This window comes from Diceros bicornis, chromosome 15 (genome assembly GCF_020826845.1).
Source record: "Diceros bicornis minor isolate mBicDic1 chromosome 15, mDicBic1.mat.cur, whole genome shotgun sequence".
Taxonomy (NCBI): Eukaryota; Metazoa; Chordata; class Mammalia; order Perissodactyla; family Rhinocerotidae; genus Diceros; species Diceros bicornis.
The window spans coordinates 35,244,228-35,258,803 of NC_080754.1; positions in this window are offsets into that span (position 1 = coordinate 35,244,228).

The window sequence follows — 14,576 nt, forward strand, 5'->3', positions numbered from 1 at the left end:
CACTGTCATAACAAACTCAAACACACACACACACACACACACACACACGTAAGGAAACATTTCCTTCCACAACTAAGAATGATACAACCGTTTGAGCATGAAGGGGAAAATGATAGCTAAAATTAGCATCTTAAGAAATAAACTACATTGTAATCACGGAAGATGAGATTTTCTTAAAACTGTAGAACAATGAGATATAATGATAGCTGTCATAAGAGAGAAAATTGCAAGAGTCAGTTTGAAAGGATTTGGGGGTGTTTTTCCCCCCTGTTGAGATTTGCTTTTCCACATACCACAGTAAGACTGAAAAGCTAAAATATTTCCCCAGGGCCTTTGTCAACTATGCCCATAATGCTGCTGCTGACATTAGGAAAGTGTCATTCAGCCCCAGAGGAAAGCCCTCTTATGCAGAGAGCCAGAGCATGTTTCAGGCTCCATGTCGCCATCTTCTCAAATATGCATATCACTTTTCAGTTTACAAGTCCACCTTACAGAAATATTCCCGTTTGGTCTCTAAAAGTAGCCCTATCTGATGGAGCTTATATATATTTATAAAATCTCTCTCAGATGAATACAGAACTATCTCTCTCAACCTGCCTGTAAGGAAATAACGCCTTTTGTTTGCCATTTGACAGTTCAAGAAGTCCTTTCACTTCTCTTGGCTATTTGAGATACGGTATGACCTGCTGGGTGGTATCGTAGAGGGAGAAAGAAGGAGGAATCAAATCTAACCTAGGCCTTAGCCTGCTAACCAAACTTGAACAAATCATTTCAATTCACCAAGCCTCAGTTCACTAAGCCACCAAATGGAGAAAATCATACCTATACATAGATAAGAAGGTCAAGCGATTTTATAGGCTGAAAAATGCTAGTCTACAAATCTCGTCAACTCAGGGCAGTAAGGAAGAATGGAGAACTTTCACATGGTCATGAAAAAACTATGAGGCTAGATGGAGCTGTAAGTCAGTGATGGAGGGGACCAGAAAGCCAGGCTAAGGGACAGGAGCAATCAGCTCATAGAGAGAAACGCCACCTCTTTGCAGAACCAGTGACAAGCCACCTGGCCTTACCTGACTAGGCTGCGGCCAGTCCTTCCAGCTCTTCTTTCTCCTCCTGGATGAAGGGGGCCAGACCACAGTTAGTGGCCGGTGGAGGTGTGGTTGGCTCAGACAAAGCCAAACAGGAGGGTGCCCTTGTGCTGTCACCCCACTGTCTGAATCTCACCTCACCCTCACTGAATGGACTGAGTTATGTGCTCAGTCTCAAACAAAGGGTCAAATGAAAGGATCGAGGATGTTTACAGGGTGGAACTCAACCTGTCAGAGATGGGGAACTGGGTTTGTGGGTGGGGCTTTTCTCGTTCTACAATGACACATCTCTCTCTCCTGTCCTCTCCTTCAAGAAGTCCTGGATTTCTCTGCTAACTTTCCCTTTGATTGAAACCTTCTGATGGGGTGAGCAGGAGCGGCCTTCTGTCCACTCCCCCGTGGCATCGGTATGCTCCCAAGGAGCTGTAAGAAACCTTAAGCTTGAAGACTATACTCCCGTTATTAATATTCTTCTATGATGACTGGACTTATTGGATATTTGTGATTTTGAGCATCATCACCACTTTTGTATCAGAAGTATAGAGGACATGTGGAGCTGTACGTCTCCATGAGAACAAACAAAAACACACGTGCACACAGACTCTCTGGTCAGTATTTCTATTGGAGTATTTGCCATATAAGACTGTTTTCCGTGTAAGTGTATGTTCCTCTCAATAGACGGTGAGCCCCTTGATGGTAATGACCACATCTTATTCACCCATATATTCCTCACAATGCCCAGCATGCGGCACGTACTAAATAAATACATATTGAATGAATGTTGATCAATTAATATCTACTTAATGAATCCTGATCTGCCATTTAATGGCTTTGCAACCTACAGCAAGTCATGCTTTTACCATTCTGAGCTTATATTTTTGTTCATCTGTAAATTGGGGGTATCATTCCTCCTTCAGAGATATGGATAGAATTTGAAAGGAAGCGTATGAGAATGAACATAGGATAAGACTTGACACAGAAACAATTGCTAGAAAATGTAACTGATTCTTAATGAATTGATTTTAAAACCCAAATAAGAGTTTTATACATAGTAGAGAGTCAATATAAAGTCAAGTATGAACTGTGAAAAGACATTACACGTCCACGTGTTTTTTTACATTCCTCCACAATGTCTAGGACGCCATCAGTTTATGCTCTCATTCAACAAGTAGTTAACTGAGCAACTGTCTTGGCCATTCTCAGTTTTCAGAGTAGACAAGGACAGAAAAATGAACTAGACATAGTCTCTAGCATGAGGAGTTCAGGAAGATGAAATATGTGGAAAAGGATGAGCATCACAGATGGGATCAGAACAAGTGCTGTGGGAATCAGAGGAGGGAGCAATCCAGGGAGGCTTCACAGAGGAAGAGGCAGCCTTAGATCTGGGCTGTTAAGGAGACCTGGCATTTCAACAAGTGAACACAGTGGAGTTACATATATATATATATATATCCATGTTACTGTGAAGTGAAGACAGTGGAGTTACATATATATATATATATCCATGTTAACTGTGAAATGGACTGAGCCACTGTTCCCTGATCTAACTGACTTACCCTCTCCTTAATACAGACCCCAGGATGAAAAGGGAGTTTCACAGAACTGGTATCTAGGTCACACCACTTATCCACTGCAAAACTACAGGGCAATTAGAAGTAATTACGAGACAAATACCGTTCCCACTCAGCTCCTACTGACTTTATGATGGCTCAGGATGAGGGCAAAAGTAGGGGAGGGGGAGCTGGAAGATGCTGGATTCCAGCCTGGTCTCTTAAGAGTGAGTCCAACTGATGCATTGCTGCCGGAAATCTGTTATTTTAAAGGGCAAGAGACTCTGTGAAAAGACCTCACATGTCCACGCGGCAGCTTTCTAATTATCGCTAGGTTTTCCAGCAGCCGCTGAATGCTTCTCCCAGCTCGCGCTGTGCTCCTGTCACGCTGCACCCTGCAGCCACTGGAGCAGAAAACAACACATCCTGGAGGGCCACGAGCAGGAGAAAGAACGTCACGCAGAAAACCTGGGCTCTGGTCCCTCGTCTGCCACTCACTGGGATCAGCGGCAAGTGGCTCAGTCTTCCCCAAGCCTCAGTTGTCTCTTCCGTGCAATGGGAGATATTACACAGACCCCACCCACCTCCCTGGGCTGTTGAGGGATAAAATGAGATTCTGGAGGTGATATGAGCTTTATAAATGCTAAGTATTGGCATGAGTGTGTAACACTATTATGATGGGACATACGACGACACGTGGGATTCACCTTGTGTCTACTCTTTCCATTCATATCGTATGCTATATACAGATCTCCTGGTGGATGACATGCTCAACAGCTAAGACCCAGAGAACCACAGTAAAATGTTACTAGATAGGTGCTTAGAGATCATTTTTCTTTGTGTCTTGTCCCTTCTCTCTCTTCTGTGACAGCCTTTACAATTTATTCCTCTTCTTCCTCTGTCACTGACACTGTAGGTTGTTACTTACTTGGGCTAGGAAAAGCTGTTTTATTAGACCTCCTCCCCTCCGCTATTTTTCAGATGGGGATGGAGTGACACTCCAATGATCACACAGCTGGCCCTCTCCCTGGCCTCAGCAGGGCTGTTCTCTTACACACATGCCTGGGGCAGCAGATGGGCAGGAGAAAGTAGAAGTAGGCACAGATCCTCACTAGGTTTGAACCAGAACCACCTCCACCCCAGGTTTTCCCCCTAGTGGATCATGCAGAGAAGGATTGGTGCACAGACATTCATCATCAGGGTAAATAGGCACTGTCTATAGGAACCCCACATCCCCCCTCCCCAGCTCTGCAGCCTCCCCAGGAGTCTTCTGGGAAAGAGGAGCACAGTGATGATGAATAGACACTGGCAGCAGCTGTGGAAGGAAACAGGTACCTGCAGGCAGGTTATTGACTGAGAAATGTAAGCAGTATGAATGCCTCCTTCTCTTGAGCTCCGATAGCGCACAGCATGCACCACTAATATTACACTCTCTTGTGGCTAGTTTTGTCCCCTGATACATATCTGTCTGCTCTCTTTAAAGGTAGGAGCCATGTCTTAAATACTCTTTTTAGGATCTAGCACAATACAATGCCAAGAGAGGTGCTCAAGAAATGCTTGATGGGTGGATGAATGAACAAACGCACAAGTATATGAACTAGCCCATCTCCCTTCACAGCCCTGCAAGGCCTTGCTGCTGGAGAGGTGACAAGCAGGAGGAAGACAAGCAATAAGTTCCCCTGTGATTTCCACAGGCGACTAAATTCAGCCCAAAGCATCTTTTTTCCTCTCTCTATTTACTCTGGACAATCTGTCCCTTATCAGATGAGCTCAAGGCTGGCTGGAAATATGCGTATTTTATTTGAAAATATCTCCTTCTTCCAGTTTTGTTTTGCTGCACAGACATTTGTCTGCTTTGCTGTACATTGTGTATCTGATAGGACTGAGAAAAACTGCTTTGGCTTTCCAAACTGTTTTGTTTTCTCCATTCAATGATCGTTTATCGCATTTCCCTTCCTGCATCTCACTCTTATTCCCAAGTTCCAATTTAACCCACAATGAGAGGGAACAATTTCGTCGTCACTCAGCTTCATCAAAGGCTGGAAAGGGCATGGAAGTTAGAAGGCCTGAGATTTAGCCCCATCTGCCACTAACAAGCAGTGCAATCTTCAGCAGGTCACTTTTGCTATCTCGGCCTGCTGCTCCTTTGCGAAATCGGGTCTGCTCTTAACCGCCACAGAATCTAAGTACAATAGCTTGAAGCTCTCTGGGCACCAAGCTGCAATAACACTTGCACCATTTTTCACATTTGGTGCAGCTGAGGAAGAATCCTCATCATTTTTGGCTTTGGAGAGAGGCCATGGTCTGGTGTCTATTGGTGCAGTGGAGCCCCACCTCCCTCTCTAACCCAGATCCCCATCCCGCTCCCTGACCGCCCCCCCCAGGGCAGCTTCATGGATGTGTGACCTGTGCAGTTGCACAGGACCCTGAATACAGAAAGTTCCCATGCTTGGTTTTGCTCTGCTGTCACCATCTTGAAATTCTTAATAATTTTGAACAAGGGGCCTGCATTTTCATTTCGCACTGGGGCTTGCAAACTACATAGCCAATCCTGCCCTATTCTTACACCCCCACTCCACCAAAGCAATATAGAACTAAGAAGTATTGGGAAGAGGAAAACAATGGTACAGCTTTGCCAGACGCTATTGGCAGAGTAAAGGGCTCCTCCCATGGCAGAGCCTTTCCGTGCTACTCCCTTCCTTATAAAGATAAAACCAAAGAAAGGACAAGGTGGGAGAACACGAAACTTGCCTCAGGCCCCACCCCTATCAACCTTCCCCATCTTGGGTGGATTGGGGGCCTGACTCATGCCCAGGGTGTGGCTCACCATTCCTGCTAAGCACAGTGGGCTCCTCCCTGCTCATAGAGCTCAGGAAGAAATGTCAGTTGCCCTGGAGCAGATGTGGAAACCATCCAGTCACCACCCAACGTCACAGAGCTAGACCTGTGGGATCTTAGAGCAGCCTGCAGGCAGCCATCCCAGTCCACTCTCCTCTATCAGTGAAACAAACCGCTCCAGATTAGAGACTGGACTGACCCAACTTGACACTGTGAGCCAGTTTCCCATGCTACATTAATTCTCTTTTGGATTACATCCCCTTTCTATATATTTGGGACCCACAGGGGAAGAACTTACTCCTCTGTCACACAGGTAACATAGTCCCACACACCGTGCAGTGACCAGCAGATTCTGATGCTCAATATATATTGGCCAAATTAAATTGAAGAGGACCCTGATGTCTTAAAACCACAGTACAATGAAATTTTTACCATTGGCTCTTTTCTCCTATCCAAAGTTCTTCTAATAGCCTGAGTCATTCCGCAGGTCTCAGCAGGGAAGAAATCCAAGGAGGGAGGCGAACCTTGACACAATTTAAACACGTAAATAAAGAGTGTGCGATAAACTACACGGCAAAAAAGACAAGCTTTTGAAGCATTGAGACTCCAAGGAAAGTAGGAAGAGCACAGTTAGGATGAAAGGTATTACACATCTGTGTGGGCACAGAGTCTCTTCTGAGTCCTGGTTCACTAACTCTCAGGTGTACTTAGGCAAGTATACACTTGGGCTAATTTCCTCCTCTGGTCTTTGGCTTCCTCATCAACAGCATGAAGAGGTCTGCACGTGCTCAAAGTTATGTCCTCCCAGAGCTGCCATTCTGTGCTTCTGAGTACCACACTGTTATCATCTTCATATCAGCGTCACGACTAAAAGACTGATTTTCAGGGTGAGATTATATTCCAGAACCTAAGTTCGTATGGCAAAATAAAGAAAGCAGCAAAACAATTCAATTCAAAAAGTTGAGTTCTGACTGTAGGAGGTGACTCAGAGAGGAAGCTACTATAGAATTCTTCTGATGCCAAATAGACAGGGCTATGACTCTGAGGTGACAGAAGCACATTGGGGACCCAGGTATCCAAGAAGGGACCCTGGGGCAATCAGGATCCCAATCTCAAGTGACTCAATTGAGACTGAAACCCACCCCCAGGCACAGTCACTTGAACAGTGATTCTGCTCTGCTGGGATGCGTGAAGCACAGAAGGGGGGGGTTGATTCTAAGGCCAAGGCCATATTACTGCGGGGCTTGAACACTAGGCCAGGAAGTCTGTACTCTATTTTCATCTTTATTATGTGTTAGGGACTATGCTCAGTGATTCTGTCTTGACATTTGCTGACTTCCTGTGAGCTGTGACCAGATTGCAAACAGACAACCTCAGAGAGTTGCCCAAATCGCATGGGGAGGAGGAGGGAGTATTCCTTTTATCTGTCTTAGACCCTGACCCAGCCACACTCCTGCCTCTGCTCCTGCAACATAAGGGATTTTGCACATTGGTGACACTCCGTGAGCATCTGAACCAAAGCCAGTCCCACAGGTTGGGTTTCATGACTCCAGTCTTAGGCCACACCTTTATGCCAGAGCACCCTTTAGGGCGTGGTCCCGGAAACACAACCCCAAAGATAGCATTTGACATGCAGGCAGTCCCTGGACCACCTGTCTGAGAACCTCTCGTTAAAAGCGCATATTCTTGTGTCTCATTCCTGATTTACTAGATGAGAATCTCTGGGGTGGGCCCAGGGATCTCCATGTTAAGAAGGCCTGCCAGATAGCTGTTATGCACCAATAGGTTGAGAACTAGAGTACTATGCTTTCTCAATGTACTGTCAGAAAACTCCAACAGGCTGTCCAAAAATTCAGGGGCAGGAACTTGTAGGATGAGTCAGTCCTCGCTGCAGGGAGGCAGTGGTGAAATCTGTGTGGCCAGGTGGGAGGCAGAGTGGAGGCTATGATTAAGTTAGAAGACAAGTAATTTGTACGGAGGAGACACACAACCCTTTTATTGCTGCCTTGGTCCTGACTGTAGGATGTGAGTTCCTAGGGGAACTCTGAGTGTCGATAGTCTCCATCCACAATTCTGATAGCTGGATACCTGTCTTCTCACTGACTCATTACACACAAGAGAGGTGCTTGCTTAACAACAATAACAGGAAAAAAGATATGCAAAGGGACAGAGGCCAGAGCTGGCTGCATTATGCAAAGGCCCACAAAAGAGAAAGCATGAAGTGTTTTATGAAGGAAAGGAGTCCAGCAAAGGCTATAGCCCTTCCAGGGAGACTCTCCGCCATGCGAAGGGTGCAGGGCCAGTGAAGACAGGCTCTCCTTAGTTTTCTTAAAGCACGTTTGGGACCTCAGGTGACGTGGGAACTGCAGAGGGAACCTGCCACACAACATGCCATATCCGTTTTCAGAGGGTGTCAACACCCTCCTTCCCACACCTGCTGTTCCCAAATATCACAACCTGATTTTTTTCTCCAACCTCCTGTCTTGATGATGATGATTAAATATTCATGGAATGCTGTGATGCCAGCATACTTTGTGAAATTTCAGATACCTTTTTTTTAAACGGAAGCTTTTTTTTTTTTCTTTCAGCTTATCCCAATTTTGAAGAGAGGTAAAGAGAATGACAAATGCCAGTGACTGAAAAAGTAGAAACTGAACAAAAAAGCCGGTGTCCTAAGTTTTCACAATTGTGGTTCGAGCTCAAAGTGTCCCACTTTAAGAAGAAGAACAAAGCATAGAATTTAGAAAACAGAGACATTGAAGAGCGATTATTCACACTGCAAAAGAATTTTTCATTTTGCCTCAGGGTCCATTTAAATAACAAAGTCCCCAACTCTGGGTAAAATACAAGCATACTTATGTATGCATATATGTATGCATGTATGTATGTTTTATTTGTTTATTATGCAAAAAGTTCACCTTGTTTGAAAAAAATGTATATTTTTTAGAATCACAGACTATTAGCTAAAAGTTAATAGTCTCATTTTACTCAGTTGATTCCAGAATGAGTTTCAGGAGCCCTGGGAGTCCCACCAAAATGCCTTGGGGGCTACCATGAGACACAGGCTGAGCCCAACTGGGTAGAGCTAACGGGCACCCATTGCAATTCAACCAGAACAAGTCCATTGCTACTTGGACATATATTCGAGGTCCCCATAATATTTAATTTCTTTTTCTTTTTTTATTATTATTTTTTTTTGGTGAGGAAGATTCGCCCTGAGCTAACATCTGTGCCCATCTTCCTCTATTTTGTATGTGGGACCCCGCCACAGCACGGCTTGATGAGCAGTGGTACGTAGGTCCACACCCAAGATCCGAACCTGTGAACCCCGGGACGCTGAAGCACAGTGCGCCAACTTAACCACTACGCCACTGGGCCGGCCCCATTATTTAATTTTAAGAAATTGAGTGGGGAGGCCCCAGTAGTACACATAGAAGCCTAATTCTTCAGTTTTACACTGTGGGAAATTAAAACACAGAGAGAAGTGTCTGCCCCAAAGTCATGTATTGAGTTTTAGCTTCAGTCCAATATTTCCTTTTTTACTGTACCTTATTGCCCACAGAAATCTCACAAATTTATTAAAGAAGCTTCTTTATCTCCTAGAAATATTATGGCTTAAGCCTAAAACTAGTAAATCATTAAAATAACCAGAACAACTGGCTATGAAATAATCATAAACTGAAGGTAAGATGCAAGACTTTTTGCTTCCTACACAAGTCTGACATTCTCAAAGTTCTCCAGATTAGCTGAATAATGTCAGTGTTGATCACAGCTCCGTCTTGAATCATAACACAGACAACTTGGCCTAGCACATTCTAAAACTGTACTTAAAATACCAGCTAAAGTAAGATATCACCAAGTTGAGTCCATGCCTCAGTGGGAGGCAGTCACTCAGAGGAAACAGTATTAATAAGAACCCTATGTTGGATCAACTGTGTCCTATATTTATTTCTAATTCTTTAACAAATACCTATGTAGTGCTTACTATGTGCCAGACACTATTGTAAGCACCTTACAAATATTAATCATTTAATCCCCACAACAACCTTGTGGGGAAGGTACTATGTATTATTGCCATTTTACAGGTAGGAAAACTGGGCACAAAGAGACTAAGTAACCTGGTGACTATCACACAGCTGTCCAATGTGACAAGTCTCAAAGATGCTCTCCTGGTCACATTCAACATAAAGGTATGTATCACCATCAGGATTATTTCAGCAAACTCCCCTGAAGTTACACCCGGACCTCCAAAAAGCAGAACCAGTTAGAATCTGTGCCATTAACTCCATTATTAACAATCAGCTGATAATATTATCTAATATTAGTATTTCATACTCTGCCAACACTGTTTTAATGCTTTGCATACACGACAATTCTATTAGGGAGAGATTGTCATTAGACCCATTTTGCAGATGAGGGAAGAGAATCAGAGAGATTAAGGAATATGCCGAAAATAATGGGAACCTAAAGAGTGGAACTGGAATTCAAAACCAGATTTGTCTAACTACATTAGGTATGTTCTAGCAGAGGTCTATAACTGACTCCTACAGATTTGTTTGTTTTGCCCACAGTGTTTTTAAAATTTTTTTGAATGAGACGCTAAAATCTAATAATTGAGAGATTTCAATGAAAAATCTAGAATTGGTAGAGGCTTCCCTCTTTAGGTGAGGCAGGCACTTTCTAGGATGCCGCACTTCCCACCTCTCCCTATTGCCTCACACCCAGCCAGCTTAGCACCTTTGTGTTACTAATCTGGCTCCTTGAAGCATTTGAACTTGAGTTGTTGGGCAAGATATTCCATGAGGCTTCCTGCGGCAAGTTATCTTTGGCAGTAGGCTCAGAGTTTTTCAAACTTGAGGAATGTATGGATACTTTTTACATAATAAAAATAGTGTCATGAACCTCTGAAATACATTAAAAACTTCTGAGGATTTGCAGAGCCTTATTCAAGAATCACTAAGTTAAAATGTAAGTGCTGTGACCTATGAAAATATTTTCAACTGCAAATTATCACTGCATAGCATAAAAAATGAGATTGTAACTGGTAATTTTTTTGTTAACATTGAAATAAAAACACAAAATTAAAAACTTACGTAGCATAATGCTTTCAGGGTTCATCCACATTGTAGCACGCATCCGTACTTCTTCTTTTTTTTTTTTTTCATGGCTAAATGATATTGCACTGTGTGGCTATACCAGATTTTGTTTATCTGTTCATCCATCTGTGTTTGCCAGGGCCTAGGGGAAGGTGGGAGAGAGGAGTGACTGCTTAATAGTTACAGGTTTCCTTTTGGGGTGATGAAAAAGTTCTGGAACTAAATAGATGATGGTTGCACAACAAGTAAATGAACTTAATAGTTAAAATGGTAATTTGGTGTTATGTGTATTTTACCACAGTAATAAAAAAATTCCTTAATAGCACATGAACCTTCCAAGAAACCTAACTTCAAAGGAATGTAATCAAAGTAAACTCATTTAGGCTCCTCGTTTGATAGCCTTACATTATACTCTGATCTCCTTAAAAGAGAAACCAGCATCACTGATCTGAACCTCCAGGATCCCATCATGATGTTTACTTGAAAGTCATCTCCTCACATTCCCCTACTTGTATCTTATGTTCAGAGCAGCCGGGATGAATCTGTTTTCAAATGATTCTCGAGTCTTTCCCACCTCTGTGTCCTTACTGTTCTCTTGACTTAGAAGTTGGAACCCTGCCATCTCCCTCTCTCATATCAGCCATCAAAACCCAGACAAATAACATTATCTGGCCATTGCTTGATCCAGAAGAACACACCACTTCTGATACAACTTACTGTGTCTTCCTTGTCATATTACTTACGCTCCTGCTCAGAAAACCTCTCAATGTTTCCTCATTGCAAATCAAACTGAGTACAAAATTATCATCCTGTCATTAAAGCCTCTTAACAAGAATGCCTCACCCTTATTTCCCATTATTTCTCTTCACATATCATATACTCCAGCCGAACCACAGTCACCATTTCGCAAATATGTCTCACACGCTTCTACACCCAGGCCTTTTCTCAGGATGCTCCCTCTGTCTGGAGTCCCTCCCCATCACCTCCACCTAGAGAAAGTTTTCACAGCCCCAAGATTATTCCAAACTTACCTTTTCCATGGAGCTTCCTCTAGTTGTCATCATCATCCCACCATTCAGATGCTACCTGCCTTGACTTTGACCCTTCACGTCATCTACTTCCTTTGTAGCACATATAGTATTTACCTCATGACACAGTTCTTTCTAGACTGTGCCATTCCCTGACTAATCTGTGAGCTCTCTGAGAACAAGAGCTGTCACATTAGTCACTGTAAGTCCCATCATCTCTGGCATATAAGAGGTGTTCAACTAACATTTATTTCATGGAAGGGAATAGTATAAAATGGAATGGATAAAAGGTGAAAAAAAGGGTAAAGATTTGGCACAATCATTGTGTTTATACCTACTGCCAGGCTTTTGGGCATAGACAATGGAATATCTTGTACAGTCATGGCACCTGAAAAAAACGAGTTGGTGAGGGGAGATGTAGTTAAGAAGAACAAAAGGAAGAACTTACTATTTATTAAGCTAGGAGGGTAAGCACTCTGTTAGGCACTTAATATATCGGTATCGTTTGATTCTCACAATGCTCCTCCATTTGATGGCTGAAGAAACTGAGGAGAACCAAGAGTGAATAACTTGCCCAAGGTCACATAGGTAGTCTGATTCTAAATGCTGTTTCCCCATAGCACACTGCTTCTTATAACAAAAGAAAAGAGAGAGAGGGCATGCCTATCTCTCTACCCTACCCTCCCTAACAATCTTACACTAGATTACCCCAGCAGTCATAGGTAATAAAAAACATTAACTAGTCAATTATCCAGTACTTTACACACATTGTCCCAAGTTCTCCCGACCGTCCCATGAGGTGGGTACTACAAATATCCTTACAGAGAAGAAAAATGAAGTTCAGTGATGTGTCCAAGGTTATGCCACAATGCAAAGCCAAAAATCTAACCCAGATCTCTATGAGGTGCCCTTTCAATTATGTCTCATTACCTCTTCTCCACAGATTCTATCCATAAATGATATATTCAAGGAATTCCCAAAAAAAACCCACCCTGGAAGGAATTACTACCTTGAATATGAAGAACACAATAAGGATTTTCCATTTGATGATCTAAATTTTCATCCCCTGGAGAAGAATGTACATGGAAACATGTCTGGCAGGTGAAGAGGGTGGGGCAACAGCAACATCCCAACACTTCCTCTGAGCTGTTACCTTCCCCTGGAGTTCTTTTATTTTGATTCCTGTTACTACCACCAAGCTAAGTCCCATCTCCCAGGGCTGGGGAGGCAGGAAAGACGAGACAGAAATGCTTTCCCCCTTTTCTTCTCAGCTCAAGGTAAACATAATCTTTCTCCTTGTTTTCCTTAGCACAACTGAGACAGACTGACATATTCAAGATGAAATTTACCAAACACTGAGAAAAACCTAAATGTAAATAAAGAAAATAACAACAGCACTAAATAGATGACTGATCCCAAGGCTTCTAATTAGAGTAGGGGTTCACTGAGCACCAAATTCTATCACATTCTCCCAGCTAAAGATTATCTTCAATAATTTACAAGCACCTTGCGTTGAGTCCCTCCCTCTTGACTCCCATGTGGGATCATCTTCCCACTATGAAGAAGAAATTACCCAATCACATCCCCAGAGTCAACTTACAGACTATCTAGGGTCCTTCCACTCAATTTTACTTTTCTGTCAGAAAATTCAACTCATAGGTCTTTTGCCAAGAGAAGCTAACTGATATGCATAAGTCCTAATGAGGTCTGCAGCCCATATCAGCTCAGGCTAACAACTCTGTCCATTTCCTCCTTAGCGTTCAGTTGACCCATCCACCCACCCATCCATGATATAGCTGTTCCTTTGGAATTTGAATTTTAAAGAATTATGACATTAAGCATAGAGTGGCAATCTCACTCCTTTACAATGCTCGCCAAGATGGATGACAGTAGATCTTTGCAGCTCATGAACCCCACAGGAAAACATTCCATCAAAGCATCACCTACCACAACAGAGCTTACCTCAGGGCTGTGGGTATGAATCTGTAGTACCTGAGAGAAACGTATGTCCTATTTCTCATTTCCCATTCCATGTTGCACTCCTGAGACCAAGAACAACATACAAGATAATTAAACCACACCAGCCATTGAATCGGATTATTTCTGTTTGGGATTCATGGCTGAATTCAGGTTGTTGGTAATAACAATGACAAGAACACATACATAACAACATCAGCGGGAACAAACACTGCTGCCTCATAGTAGACAGTGCTGTCTAGTTTAGGAAAGCTTGCCATCTCTCTTTTCTGTAGGACCTCTTGTCATTTCTAAGAAATCACGAGGACAGAGGGTGTAACTCTGCCCTTTCCTCTTCCCAACCTGCTCCTCCAGGATCATCTCTCCTTTTCTCCAGTCTCCTGTCTCTATTACCTCGACACACCACGCTTGTTTATGCTTCTCCATTTTTGTCGATCATATTGCCTCTATCTGACACACCACCTCCATCTCTTCCTTCACCTGGTGGTATATGTCATCTCCTGAGATCCATTTCTTGGGAAACCTTTTGTAATTCTCAGAGTTGGGTCTGCCTTTGCTTATCTCTTTATTTAAAAAGCTGGAAAGAAACTTGGTCTTGTTATAAGTGCATTGCTCATATTAATTACCATTTTGAATATTTTTTAAGAGTATACTATGATTTAGCATCGAAGCAAAAAGTTGTGAGCACAGAATGGAACAGACCCAGGGCAGCAGCGTGTAAACGTGGTGTGAAGGGAGCACATTTTTATCACTATGGGAATAACTGCCAGCCACTCAGAAGAAAATCCTGGAGACAATAAACTTTATTATCTTAACAGCTTTCACAATAATTCTTTTTAAGAAGAAAATTGCCTGTGTCTAGAGCAAAAAGAAAAAAATACCTTGCAAAGCTCTTGGGATAGAAAATGTGCTTCTGAGGACAGCTTCAGAGAAGTGGGCAAACATCTGCAGTGAAAATGAGAGTAATTTGGTTTTATTCCTCAGAAGAGGGAGTGAGAA